Raw genomic sequence first — 13402 nt, 5'->3', positions numbered from 1 at the left:
GACTGGAGTGTACTTTCGGGGGTTACAGCACCCTTTAACGGTCAAGCCAGCCGGCCCTTTACTTATGACACAGGCGCACGCTTGGCACTACTTTGTTGATGCACGTGCGGCTACTGCGCACACAATTCACAAACACAGAAAATAATTTTTTTTTTGGTTTGGACTGGAGTGTACTTTGGGGGTTACAGCACCCTTTAACGGTCAAGCCAGCCGGCCCTTTACTTATGACACAGGCGCACGCTTGGCACTACTTTGTTGATGCACGTGCGGCTACTGCGCACACAATTCACAAACACAGAAAATAATTTTTTTTTTGGTTTGGACTGGAGTGTACTTTCGGGGGTTACAGCACCCTTAACGGTCAAGCCAGCCGGCCGGCCCTTTACTTATGACACAGGTGCACGCTTGGCACTACTTTGTTGATGCACGTGCGGCTACTGCGCACACAATTCACAAACACAGAAAATAATTTTTTTTTTGGTTTGGACTGGAGTGTACTTTCGGGGGTTACAGCACCCTTAACGGTCAAGCCAGCCGGCCCTTTACTTTTGACACAGGCGCACGCTTGGCACTACTTTGTTGATGCACGTGCGGCTACTGCGCACACAATTCACAAACACAGAAAATAATTTTTTTTTTGGTTTGGACTGGAGTGTACTTTCGGGGGTTACAGCACCCTTAACGGTCAAGCCAGCCGGCCCTTTACTTATGACACAGGCGCACGCTTGGCACTACTTTGTTGATGCACGTGCGGCTACTGCGCACACAATTCACAAACACAGAAAATAATTTTTTTTTGGTTTGGACTGGAGTGTACTTTCGGGGGTTACAGCACCCTTTAACGGTCAAGCCAGCCGGCCCTTTACTTATGACACAGGCGCACGCTTGGCACTACTTTGTTGATGCACGTGCGGCTACTGCGCACACAATTCACAAACACAGAAAATATATTATTTTTTTAGCACTTGGGGGGAGCACCCCTGATGGACAGAGCACCCCCTGGACAACACTACAGCACTCCTTTAGGACTGGGACACTGCACAGGACTTTGGAGTGGACACAGCCCATATGGAGAACTGACTGCACAACACAGTCCAGCCAGCCCCTATGGACTTTGAAGTAGTGGACACAGCCCCTATTAACAACAGCAGCACAGCACAACACAGCCAGCCCCTATGGACTTTGAAGTAGTGGACAACAGCAGCACTACACTACACTACACTACACTACACTACACAGCCCTAACTCCCACCCTCCCTCTTCACTGTCCACAGCCGAGTGAGAAAATGGCGCCGACGCGGGTACCTTATATAGGATCCAAAACCCGCGAGACTCGGAAGGCGGGATGATGACGTTTTGCCTCGATTTCAGATCCGAGTCAGGCGGGAAAAGTCGAGCCTGACTCGGATCGGACTCGGATCGGGGGGGCTCGGGGGGGTTCGGATTTCAGAAATCCGAACCCGCTCACCCCTAGTTAAGGATAGGCACAAGGGGGAGATTAGGTTTAGGGTGCTGGGAGGGAAGTTTAGGGATGGGCACTAGGGGGTTTAGGGTGCAGAAATGGAGGGATAGGTTTAGGGGTTGGGTTAGGGTACTTACCAGCTGTTGTTGATATTTCATCTCTGACTGAATCCCGGCATTGGGATTCTGACCTCTGGGATCCTGAGTGCCGGCATCATGTACCCAACCCCTCTGCACATAAAGGACCTCATTCAGAGTTGGTCGAAGCGGCCGCTCGGTCATACGGGAAAAGGGGCCGCATATGCAAATGATTCCCTTGCAAGTTGCATCCCTAAGTTCGGATCGGTAGCTGGCCGACCAAGGGGAGGAAGCGGTCGTAAGACAAAAAAATACGCCCCCTTCTCGTACGCATTACACATCATCTCCGGGCATATAAGGATTAATCGAGACCATCGGGATCCATCGGAACTGGTCGTAGAGCTTAAGGTTGACCATACCCAGTAGCGCACGCAGGGGGGGTTTCTGAGTACCTAGAAACCCCCCCTGCCAGGCCGATCCATCCCTGCAGCGCCCAAGTATTTATTTGTTTTTTTAAAGTGAGACAGAGAGCTTTGTCTCTGTCTCATCAGGCCGTTCTGTGAGCTCCGACTGGGCAGCTTCCGCGTAGCTATGGGGATGGCTGAGAGCAGTACTGGGGAGCTGCTGTGGCTGCAGCTCCTCCCTGACGGCTCCCATGTGCCTTTGAGTGCCAGTGATGTTACTCACTGCACTCCTCCTCATCTGCACTCCGGACAGCATGTAATGAGCACAGCCACAAACATCATCACGGGTACTGTACCTCCCAGCTCTGTTTATACCATGGGTGTGGGGGGAGATGGTCTGTAGTCCGAGTGTGTGTAATGTGCAGTGCATGGTGTCTGTGTGTAATGTGCAGTGTAAGTGTCTGTGTGTAATGTGCAGTGTATGTCTGTGTGTAATCTGCTGAGTTTCTGTGTGTAATGTGCAGTGTAAGTGTCTGTGTGTAATGTGCAGTGTAAGTGTCTGTGTGTAATGTGCAGTGTGTGTCAGTGTGCAATGTGCAGTGTGTGTCAGTGTGCAATGTGCAGTGTGTGAATGTGTATAATGTGCAGTGTAAGTGTCTGTGTGCAATGTGCAGTGTGTATGTGTGCAATGTGCAGTGTAAATGCCTGTGTGTAATGTGCAGTGTATGTCTGTGTGTAATGTGCAGTGTATGTCTGTGTGTAATGTGCAGTGTAAGTGTCTGTAATCTGCTCTGAGTGTATGTGTGTGGGAGGGGAGGAGGGGGGCAGTCCAAATTGGGAATACAACTATATACTTACACAATTCATTGCAAAAATGTAACTATCCATGTGTGAGAGGCATGTGGGTGGTACATATATACAGGACCGGCACTCAGGAACAGCAATAGATAACTTTGCCGCGTGCCTCCACAGTCAATAAGATACAATATCCAGAGGTGCGGTACTCGCGGACGGACAAGCAGACAATCAGGTCAGTGGTAGTAGCAAAACGTTTCAGTTTTATAACTGTCATCTTAAAGATAATATATATATATATATATATATATATATATATAAATTGTATAAACATACATATGCAGAAACCCCCCCTTACAAATCCTGCGTTTGCCCCTGATACCCTCTCTTAAGTTCTACGATCATGTCAGTGTGAAAACCTCCCATGTCACATGTGCCATGACGCTACTTTGTTAATTATGCACTCCCATAATCCATATGCACTCCCACAAAACGCCGTTTGCATAATTAGGCACGCCTGCGTTCGGATCTCCACTCCCCCGTTTTCAAGCACCTTCCCCTGTTACCACCCACAAACGCGTCAATCTGTCACTCAAACTACCGACCTGGCTGTGTTCAAGGAGAGAGAAATTTCTGATCATAGCGGCTAGTTTGCGCACGCGCATTGCGAACTTTACGCATGCGCAGTATAGCGAACATCGGTGGCGTACGACCGTGCGGCCACTTCGACCGACTCTGAATGAGGTCTAATATCTTAACCAGGATCCAATTACTATTCTTACTTCGTAGCAGTGATTATCCTCTATTCTAAAAAACCTGGGGGTCTATTCATCTGCAGTTGAACACTTTTTCACCTACTTTTGTAGAAATTAAAGTTATCGGGTCATTCATCATACAGGTAACACAGGAGATATCACAGATATCTCCTGCTTACCTTTCTCTCCCGATGTGGCCTGCTGTCCCCATACACTAGTATCAAAGATATCTCCTGCTTACCTTCTTCTCCAAGAATGGCCCTCTGCCCCCATACACTAGTATCATAGATATCTCCTGCTTACCTTACTCTCTCGGAATGGCCCTCTGCCCCCATACACTAGTATCACAGATATCTCTTGCTTACCTTCCTCTCCCAGAATGGCCCTCTGCCCCCATACACTAGTATCATAGATATCTCCTGCTTACCTTCCTCTGGTGGAATAGCCCGCTCTCCCCATACACTAGTATCACAGATATCTCCTGCTTACCTTTCTCTCCCGATGTGGCCCGTTGCCAAGTTCATCAAGCTCTGAAAATGCAGTACTTACGGAGCTTGACTGCGGGAACATTCACCATCTACAAATGGTGTTTGTTCCTGCACCCCTGTTCATTCCCTATGGGAAGGAGTCCAGGGTTGCATAGAGGGATCATTTTGGATCCCTCCACCCCTGTCCAGCTCCTTCTGAATAGTGCAGCCCAGGTGGAAATGCTGGAATCCACCAGAAGTACAACAGAGGGAAGTCTGCAACTTGAAATGGAGGAGAGTGGGGAGCAATCCTCTGGAGAAGAGGAGATTGATATCTATGCATCTTTCGGTATTGAAGAAATGCAGAAGGAAACAAGGAGGATAAATGCAAAAATCAACTACAAGAGAAGGAAGAAAAGGAACTCTGGCTTTAAATGGGAGCGGCAGGGGTTGACAGAGGAAATTGATGCTTTAGAGAAAACACTGGAAATTGCCAGGAGAAAATTGGTTTGTCTGAGAGAAATTAAAAAGGAAGCTATGGTGAAAGATTTGCTCCTGGTTGGTGAAAAGAATACAGAAAGAAAGGCAGTGCCATTGGTAAAAGGAAAATTGAATACAGTATCTGGTGAAGAATCGGAAGTATCGTTGGAGCTGGAAGTCCCAGTAAACATGGTGACGGAGTCTCAGATGGTGGTACAGGAACCAGGATGCGGTGAAAAGGGCATTCGTGATGCTGGCTGTTTAGTGAGTGACGATGCATGGGGTGCTCGGAAGGTGGAGGGTATAGGTGCTTCATGTGTTGTCCTAGAGGCCACATGTGAATCAGTCCCGCAAAGAAAAGGCAGGTGGCATAGGGGAACAGGAAGGTGCCAGTTCTAAAGGGCGTGAGGAAGCCACAGATATGGAGCTAGTACAAGCTGTGGTACTAGCAGAGAGTAGCATGGAGGGGGGCCCCAAAGACAAGTCGGCCGTTGCTTGTAGTTTGCAGGCAGCTGGGGTCGGTCCCTGTGAAGTGCAGGGCGTTAACGATATAGGTCGGAGGGCGTTAGGTACGGTGGAAAGGGGGCAAGGTATGCCAGTATTGGACATGGATAAAGTTTCTAGTGTGGAGAAAGCTGTAATAGAGACTATATATGGTGACCAGATGTCCGTTCCAATAAGAGCAAAGAAGGCAGCTGAAGTAATTGTAAAAGACACTGCATCCAGGAGTTTGAGATCAGCTGGTGAGGATAATGCAGGAAATAAAGCAGTGCCGAGTGGGATATCTTATGCAAATATGGTATCTAAGCAGAATATTAATGTGCAACCAGTTGTGAATGTGGGGTCTGGGAATATGGGGAAAAGACGGAATCTCATCCAGTTTAAGTGGGGGGGGGAAGGAGAGGGCCCGAATACTGAAGGGTTTTTGAAAATGGTTTTTGATATGGCATTCGCTGCTAGTGATCTTTATGCCTGTATCCACCCTGTAAGGTCCCCTGATTACGATCTAAGCTTTTCATCATATCAGGGTTTACAAGCCTTCTGGGAGGTGTGGCAGCCATATAAAAACAGAAGTCCTTACAAGAATTATGTTGCAAGCTTAATTACCCATCAAGATAAAGTAAAAATCACTGTCTTGGTCAGAAATGAATCATTGTCGCCAGAAGATATTTCCTTCTGGTTATCAAGGTACTGTGAGTTACAGTCAAATTTGGTAATATCTGGGCATACGTTGGGCGTATGGGGTGGAGCCTGGGAAGCTATGGTTAAACTGCGTCTGTCAAATACTGGTACATGTTCCCTCGGCTGCCTACATAGGACGTAATAGAGTGCAGTGCTTCTATCCTGGGCAGCCGAGGACATGTTTCAAATGTGGTGATTTTAGGCACCTCAGTGGGGATTGTGATGTGACAAGATGTTCCTTGTGTGGGAAAATTGGACATGTGTCAAGGTCGTGTAACATTGTGAGATGTAACTTGTGTGGTGAGGAGGGTCACCCATATAGCAGGTGTCCTAAGGCTAATCATAATGCAGAAACTCGGCAGCCTAGGCAAGAGAAGACGGTAATAAGTGTTGTTGAAAGTCCAATAGAGATAGATAAGGTGGTGGTAAATGAAAAACAAGAGGGTGGTGGAACGAGTAATATGAACGCAGAGGAAGTGCCTTTTGAAGTAGTAATAGGGAAAAAGAAAAAGGAAAAATGAAGAGCAAATGGTTTTGTCAAACAGGTTTGATGTTTTCACTTCAGATGAGGAAAGAGAGATAGTTAGGGATGGAAATGAGTTTAGGCTGGTTTCAGGGAAAAGTGCAAGGAATGCAAAAAGAAGGGCTAAATTTAGAATTGCACAAAATAGTGATCAAGGGAAGGAAGCAACTCGTGTGATAGAGGAGTTGGCCATAGCGGTTCCTATAAGCTCTCTTTTGGACCCATTGGGAACAAAGCCATTGGATAGTAAGGTGATGCAGGGGAGTGAAGAAGAAGGAATTGATATTATAGAAGGGACTGAGATGGAGGATTTGGAGGAGGAGTATGGAGCTTCTTCTCAAGATTTAGTAATAAATTCCTGTGAGATTGGTGATGAGGGGGTGATTGGGTCTAGTTGGCAAGTTAGTTCGGGTATAGCTAAACCTCCAGATCCTAAACCTTTAGTGGGGATGTGTGGGGGGGCTTGTGGTGACGGCCAATCTGCAGGAGGTCAGTTTGTAGGTTTTAAGTATTTTTCTGTGTTTGATTTGGTTTTTTTGGTACAAAGGAAAAATATGCAGGGTCTTGTTTTTTATAACCTAAAAACATGGATCCCCATCCTATACGATGTGCCACGATTAATGTGATTTCCGAATGTGCTTGTAAAATGGCCTTTGATTTTTTCAGCACGGTTGAGGTTGATTTTTTATTTTTGCAGGAGACCCGAATTAGTAAGTTGGATCTCCTCCATAGGGTGAAGCAGGATTGGAGGGGAGGTCCTTCTTACTGGTCTCTTGCGGCCGAGCCATACGGTGGGTTGGCAATTCTTTTTACTGGTATGGTAACTGTGCACAAGGTTATAGAGTTACAAGCGGGCAGATGTATGATTTTGGATGTCAACATGAAGGGACAGGATCTTAGATTAATTAATATTTATGGTCCTCAGTCACAATGGGAGAGGAAATGTCTCTTCCTGGAGATAAAACCTTATCTTTTTACGGCCCACCAGGTTATTTTTGGTGATGATTTTAATACCATAACTAGGCCAAAGTACAGAGGGGGCTCAAGGAGCCCTCTGGGCTATGACTCTAATTTATTAGTTAGTATGGTTAGACAGGCGGGTCTGGTGGATGTGCATATTCGTCACTCCCCAGACCTCACGGGTTTCACTTTCTTTAGTGGCAGCCATAGGTCTCGGATAGACTTCAGTAACTTCATCCCTAGGGGTGAGGTTGGTGGAGTTCTCCGATCACGGTTTTCTCTCAGTAACTTTGAATACCTCAGAAACCCCTCAGAAAGGGCGGGGTCTTTGGCGTTTGAACTCGGAGCTTCTAGAAGAAGAGGGTGTTAGGCAGTCCTTTAGGGTCTTCTTTCAATCTCAGGAGATGCTTCTGGAGGCTGGTTGGAGTAGGTCGGAGTGGTGGGAGGTAATAAAAAGGAGAATCTGGCATTGTAGCCAAGAGAAACTTAAAGAAAAATGTTTACCATAGTCTAAGAAGAAAATTGGATTTCTTGATCTCTGAGGAGGGGGATTGTGGGGAAATCTCCTGAGTGAAGGCTCAGATGAGAGAATTTCAATATAACCGGTTGACGGCTTTGGTTTTGGAGAGGGATTATGGTTCATACCACTCGCCAGATCCTCACCAGAACTTTAGGGCGTTGGTCGATGCTAAACATGTTAGAGGACTGGTTGAAGGGCATTTTGGATGTAGTGGTGTTCTACTATTCGGATTTGTTGTCTGAGCAGCCACTTATTAGAGAGAGGATGGAGACATTTCTGAGGGAGACCCCTGGTCTGAATTCTCAAGGTACTTCTCTTGACTCTTTGGCTTGTGATATAACCGCAGAGGAAGTTAGGAAAGCGATAATGGGGTTGAACCCAAAAAAATCACCAGGACCAGATGGTTTAACATCTGAGTTTTATAAGATCTTTTCGGACCTCCTAATTCCCCACCTAGTGGAAGTATTTAATGTGAGCCTGGATGAGGGAATTCTCCCTCCTTCCATAAGGTTATCTGCACTTATTTTGCTATCCAAAGGGAAAGACCCATCTCGTATTGAGAATTGGCGCCCATAGCCCTTCTTAATACAGACAGAAAGATTTTGGCAAAAGTACTCTTTAATAGGCTTTCAGAATTTTCTGAGTCTTTGCTTTCACCTTCTCTGCACTGTACTGTGAAGGGTCGAAGCACTTTTAGTGCTGTCCTTGGTGTCCGGGAGGCCATTGAGCAGTGCAGGGCTGAGAAGTGGGGAAAGTACCTACTGGCTTTGGAAGGAGGTAGCCGCTGAGCATAGACGGAGGCGGAGAAACGCGTAAAGAGTCTGTCATTCTGAAACAGCTAGTTGTAAACACTCGTCACATCTCCCAGGAGAACTGTGAGTACAGGACAAATAAGCTGATCAGGCTACGCTCCTGAGCTTTTAAAAGGAATTAACTCCATCAGTCCCTGCTTGCATGAATAAGGGATCTGAAAGCTTTTTCCACTGCCTATTATTATTGCTTACTAACATTCTGGGCATAAGACTAACATTTATTATCTATAGAGCTAAAAGCTTGGATGCATGCATGTATAAATTTCAATTGCAAAACAAACCAGTATACAGATTTACCTGCAATGAATACTGACAAACATCTTCATTTTGGGAATAAATTGATCTGTTATTTTAAGCAGACAAAGTTTCATGCTAAATAATTTTTTCATGCTTGCTATTTTTTCTATAACACCAATCAAGGTGTGTTTATAAAACCATATGACAGATGTCCAAAATTATGGTTTTTCAGCTGATTGTTTGATGAGTGTCTATACCGGCCGGTTCTGTACACCTAGTAATTTTTTAATTGTTTATTGTAATGTATTTTATTATTAATTGTTTTTAAGGTCATTGTTATGTATTAAATCTTTTATCAAGAAGCGCTGTCTTTATATTTTGCATTTTCCTTGGCTTTGGATCAGTCTAAGACTTTTGACCGGGTAAACCACAAGTACCTTTGGGCTTTGCTGGAATGGTATGGTCTTCCAGGGCTTCCCGCTTGTGAACGGTTGGGTGGGCCCTGCCTTTGAAGTATGCTCTGGAGTTCATCAGGGTTGTCCCCTGAGGCCCCTCTTATATGTTTTTGTGATTGACCTCTTCATTAGAAGGGTAGAGAGTGGAGCTGTGGGGGGTGTGCAGCTGAGTCCTGAGTGTCACTTGAATGTAGTAGCTTACGCAGATGATGTCACTGTGGTTTTGTCTTCTCAAGCAGAGGCCAGTGACATGGTACATTTTATCTGTGAATATTCTGAGGCCTCGTGCTCCAGGGTAAATCAGGAAAAGTGTGACGTTTTTTGGATGGGGGAGGAAGGTGAGGAATTTTCCCTTCTGGACAGCTTCCCTCAGGTTAAAATCCTAGGCATCAAATTCGATCATGGTGATTATGCCACTTTAAACTGGGTTAAAAGACTGGAAGATGCTGCCAAGAAGGTAGAGTGTTGGAATAGATGGAAGTTATCTTTTAGGGAAAAGGTTGACCTGTGCAAAACTTACCTGGTCCCTATATTTTTGTATGTCAGTTATGTGTGTTTTTTGCCTCAATCCATGTGGGCTAAGTTGATTCCTTATTCTTTCTGCTGTTGTGGGGGAATAGGACCAACATAGTCAAGAGGAGTATTACACACAAACCGAGGAAAGACGGGGGTTTAGATATGGTAAACCCAGTGGTCTTTTTTGTAACAGCCTTTATAAAATTCAATGTTGGGAGCATGTTTTTGGATGCTCCCCCTCGGTGGGTAGAGGGATTTAGGCCATGGGTGTCTCCCTTCCTTGGTCTATGGCTAGATGGAGGTCAAGTGAAAAGTTTTCAGATTCGGCATGGTTACCTTCCGATATATGTCATCCAGAGCTTGAAGGTGATAAAGCGATTTGGTGTGGGGGTGAGTGAAGTAAAAAACTGCTCCAGGAGGGAGTTGGGGAGCAGAATTTTGCAACTCATTTTCATGTCCCATTGTCACTAAGGGACTGCCCGGGTAGTACCGCTTTGGACGGGTTAGCTCTGTTAAATTCACAGAGGATACCGCTGAAGTTCAAAGATATTGCTTGGCTCTCTTTTCATGGAAAGCTGTATGTTGGAGGAGTGCCAGTGAACATGGTTGTCCACGGGAGGAATGTCCAGGGGTGGAGGAGACGATGGACCACTTCCTGCTTGAGTGTCCCTTTAATGTAAAAGTTTATGAGGAGGTATCAAGGGCCATTAGAATCCCGTGCCTTTTGGGTCTTAGTTACCCTGAGTGGGTTTATGGGGTAGTGAGAAGGTATGGTGGATTTGATTTGACAACAAATTTTTTAGTTAGTTTAGCAGTCAGGTACCACACGTGGGGCGCGCGGTGTCATGTCTCCATACGGAGAAAGGTCCTCCTCTGTGAAGTGGTGGTGGGTTCAATTCTTCAATAGGTGAAGAGGATGATGGATCTGGATAGGGGGAGGCTGGACGCTGTCAGTTGGTTCCGTCGGTGGGGTCAGCTGAAACCCCCTTGAGTGGGTGGTGGTTAGCCTCTTCTTGTTCAGCTGGGAATCTATTCTTCTTACACATCCCGTAGATTTTGTTGTTATTATTTTTTATGAGAAGGTTTTGCAAACATCTGCCTGGAGGTGGTAGGTAATGGTGGTTGGTAGTATTGAGTTTGCTAAATTTATTCTGTGATATAAAGTGGGTGTTGTGTATTTTAAATCCTTGCTTAGTTTTCCTTTGTAGGGGTTAGTTGATGTATAAGTAAGTTATGTAATATTTGTTTGGGAGAACACAATATGAAGTAATATTGTGTGTATTTAAGTTTTGATGTGGTTATGTTTATTATACTGTTTATTATATTATATATATATTTTATTTATGATATTTATGTATTTTATGTTGCAAGTTTTAATAAATGAAGTATTATAATATCTATAGCCTGCGTGCAAGTTTGCAATTACGACCCTTACAGAATCAGGCCCACAGTCCGATAAGAAACATAATGAATAGGCCACAATCCGACATCCAGAAGATTGGATATAGCTTTCCCCTTAGAGCCATAACTGCATCTATTACAGTATATGGAGTGGGATCAGCTACATGTCCTCTTCAGCTGTTGGTGATGAGTCCAAAAGTCACTAAATACAATAGATTATAATTTTGTGAAACATATTTGAGTGAAGACTCTCTCATACATGACAATCCCCTTACTTAACTCTGCAAGAGAATTTCTATAAATCTGATCAACTTAATAATGTTTGAGTATAAGGATAATCACTCACGAACTAGGCATTTTTTTCCTTTCATTGCGCAATGGGGTGGGGGCACCAGTCACTAGTTCCGCACACTGCACGAAAGGTGAGTGTCAGGGCTCTGCCAGGGATCAGCGCGGCCTTACCTCCTCGCCGGCTTCCTTTGATCTCCCGGGCGGTCGGGCAGCTGGCGCGGCGGCTGAGAGGACGCTGAGCATTCTCCCCGTGCGTAGGGGACTGCGGGCGGTCCGGTGTCTGGACTCGAGGTTCCCGGCATGGGCGCCGCCATGTCAGTTGGCCCATGTGACTGTACTTCTGGCCTGGGATAGGTGAGCGTCAGCTGATCGCTGTGCACCTATCAAAGGGTTCTGTGGGGTATATAGCCTGCTTCCACCTTTCTGCAAACTGCCTGAACAACGGTTGTCTCCTAGTCCCTAGTTGAGTTCCGGTCCGGGTTCCTGGCGTTCTATTTCCTCTACAGTGTGTTCCATCTCTGCCTGTGTGCCAAGACGTTACTGTGATCCCTGTGCAACAGTGAGTTACCATCTGCCTGTGTGCTAAACGTGTCTCTAGTGAACTTATTGCAACAGTGTATTACCATCTGCCTGTGTGCTAAACGTGTCTCTAGTGAACCTTGTGCAACAGTGAATTACCATCTGCCTGTGTGCTAAAACGTGTCTCTAGTGAACCTTGTGCAACAGTGAATTACCATCTGCCTGTGTGCTAAACGTGTCTCTAGTGAACTTCATGCAACAGTGTATTACCATCTGCCTGTGTGCTAAACAAGTCTCTAGTGAACCAGGTGCCAACAGTTAATTACCAGCTGCATGTGTGCTAAACGAGCCTCTAGTGAACTTCATACAACAGTGAATTACCATATCTGCCTGTGTGTTAAACGTGTCACTAGTGAACTTTGTGCTACAGTTTTGCCAGACTTCTTTACGTTGTTTGTGGATCACTCCACAGTGCCTTAAACCTTAGGCATCTCTTATTAGGGCCACGGTTATTTGTGTCTCCAATTCCCACTGAGCTCGGGTACCTGGTCAAAGGACCACGACCTGCTCACAGGGTGCAGCTAAGCCCAAATCCCGATTGGAGGGGTCACTGGCGAACACCATCCTGTGGGTTAGACTCTGCACCATTGCCCAGGTCTCGTCAACACTCGAGAGCTGTGGATGAGGAGAACATATATCCAGGCCCCTCGCCTTCATTTCCTCCCGCAACCCGGACCCAGAGTTTTCACTTCCCCAGCGCCAAGCGTGACAGTGAGAATCACCCCCAAAATATTAAATAAAATAAATTAATAATAAGATTTTTTTTTTTCAAAGTTCATTTGTATTTAACTCTACATAACATTCAAAATAGTATTACTGTAAAAAAAAGGATGAATTGCATTCCGTAGAGTCAGCGGCAGACCACACAGTGACATACCCAACACACACGGCAGAGGATCAATAACACTGAGGCAGTATTGCACGCAGTAGGCTGCCTGTATGCTTGCTGGAGACCATCCCCTGATGACTACTGGAGTCACCTGTCACTTCGGACTTGACAGTCGCTATATAATAATCGAAGGAAGATCAACAATAAAACAGACTCTGCAATGTTTTTCTTTTGATAAACATGAGCAGCTCATGGCGCTGAGTAGCCGGTCGGATGGGAGTTACTGGCGAACAATTGGCCGAGAGCAGAGCGCTGTTTGTGTCGGATAAAAATCTCAGCATACACAGAAGGGGAATAACAGTGGACACAGTTGTACTTATTTATGTGAGACGGCATTTTCCATGCTGAACTTCCTGTAAAAATAAACACACATCTAGTTTATCGCTGGGACATCTCAGAGCCTGAAAAATAACAGCTAACACAGGCAAACACAATTTAACTATTTGAAACAACAAAGCTTCCGGCTAAATATTAGTGCGTCGTATTTAGCAACAAACCAGTGATATGTTTGCCTTGGATAGATGTCTCCAGATTGCCTCATTAATCATCCATATCTGCTCTGAACCCACATGCTTTTTAATAATATTAATGATTGTT

The sequence above is a fragment of the Taudactylus pleione genome, unplaced genomic scaffold (genome assembly GCF_031769625.1).
Source record: "Taudactylus pleione unplaced genomic scaffold, aTauple2 ptg000378l, whole genome shotgun sequence".
In the NCBI taxonomy this organism is placed as follows: Eukaryota; Metazoa; Chordata; class Amphibia; order Anura; family Myobatrachidae; genus Taudactylus; species Taudactylus pleione.
The sequence above is the reverse complement of the archived record's forward strand: the minus strand, read 5'-3'. Positions refer to the sequence as shown.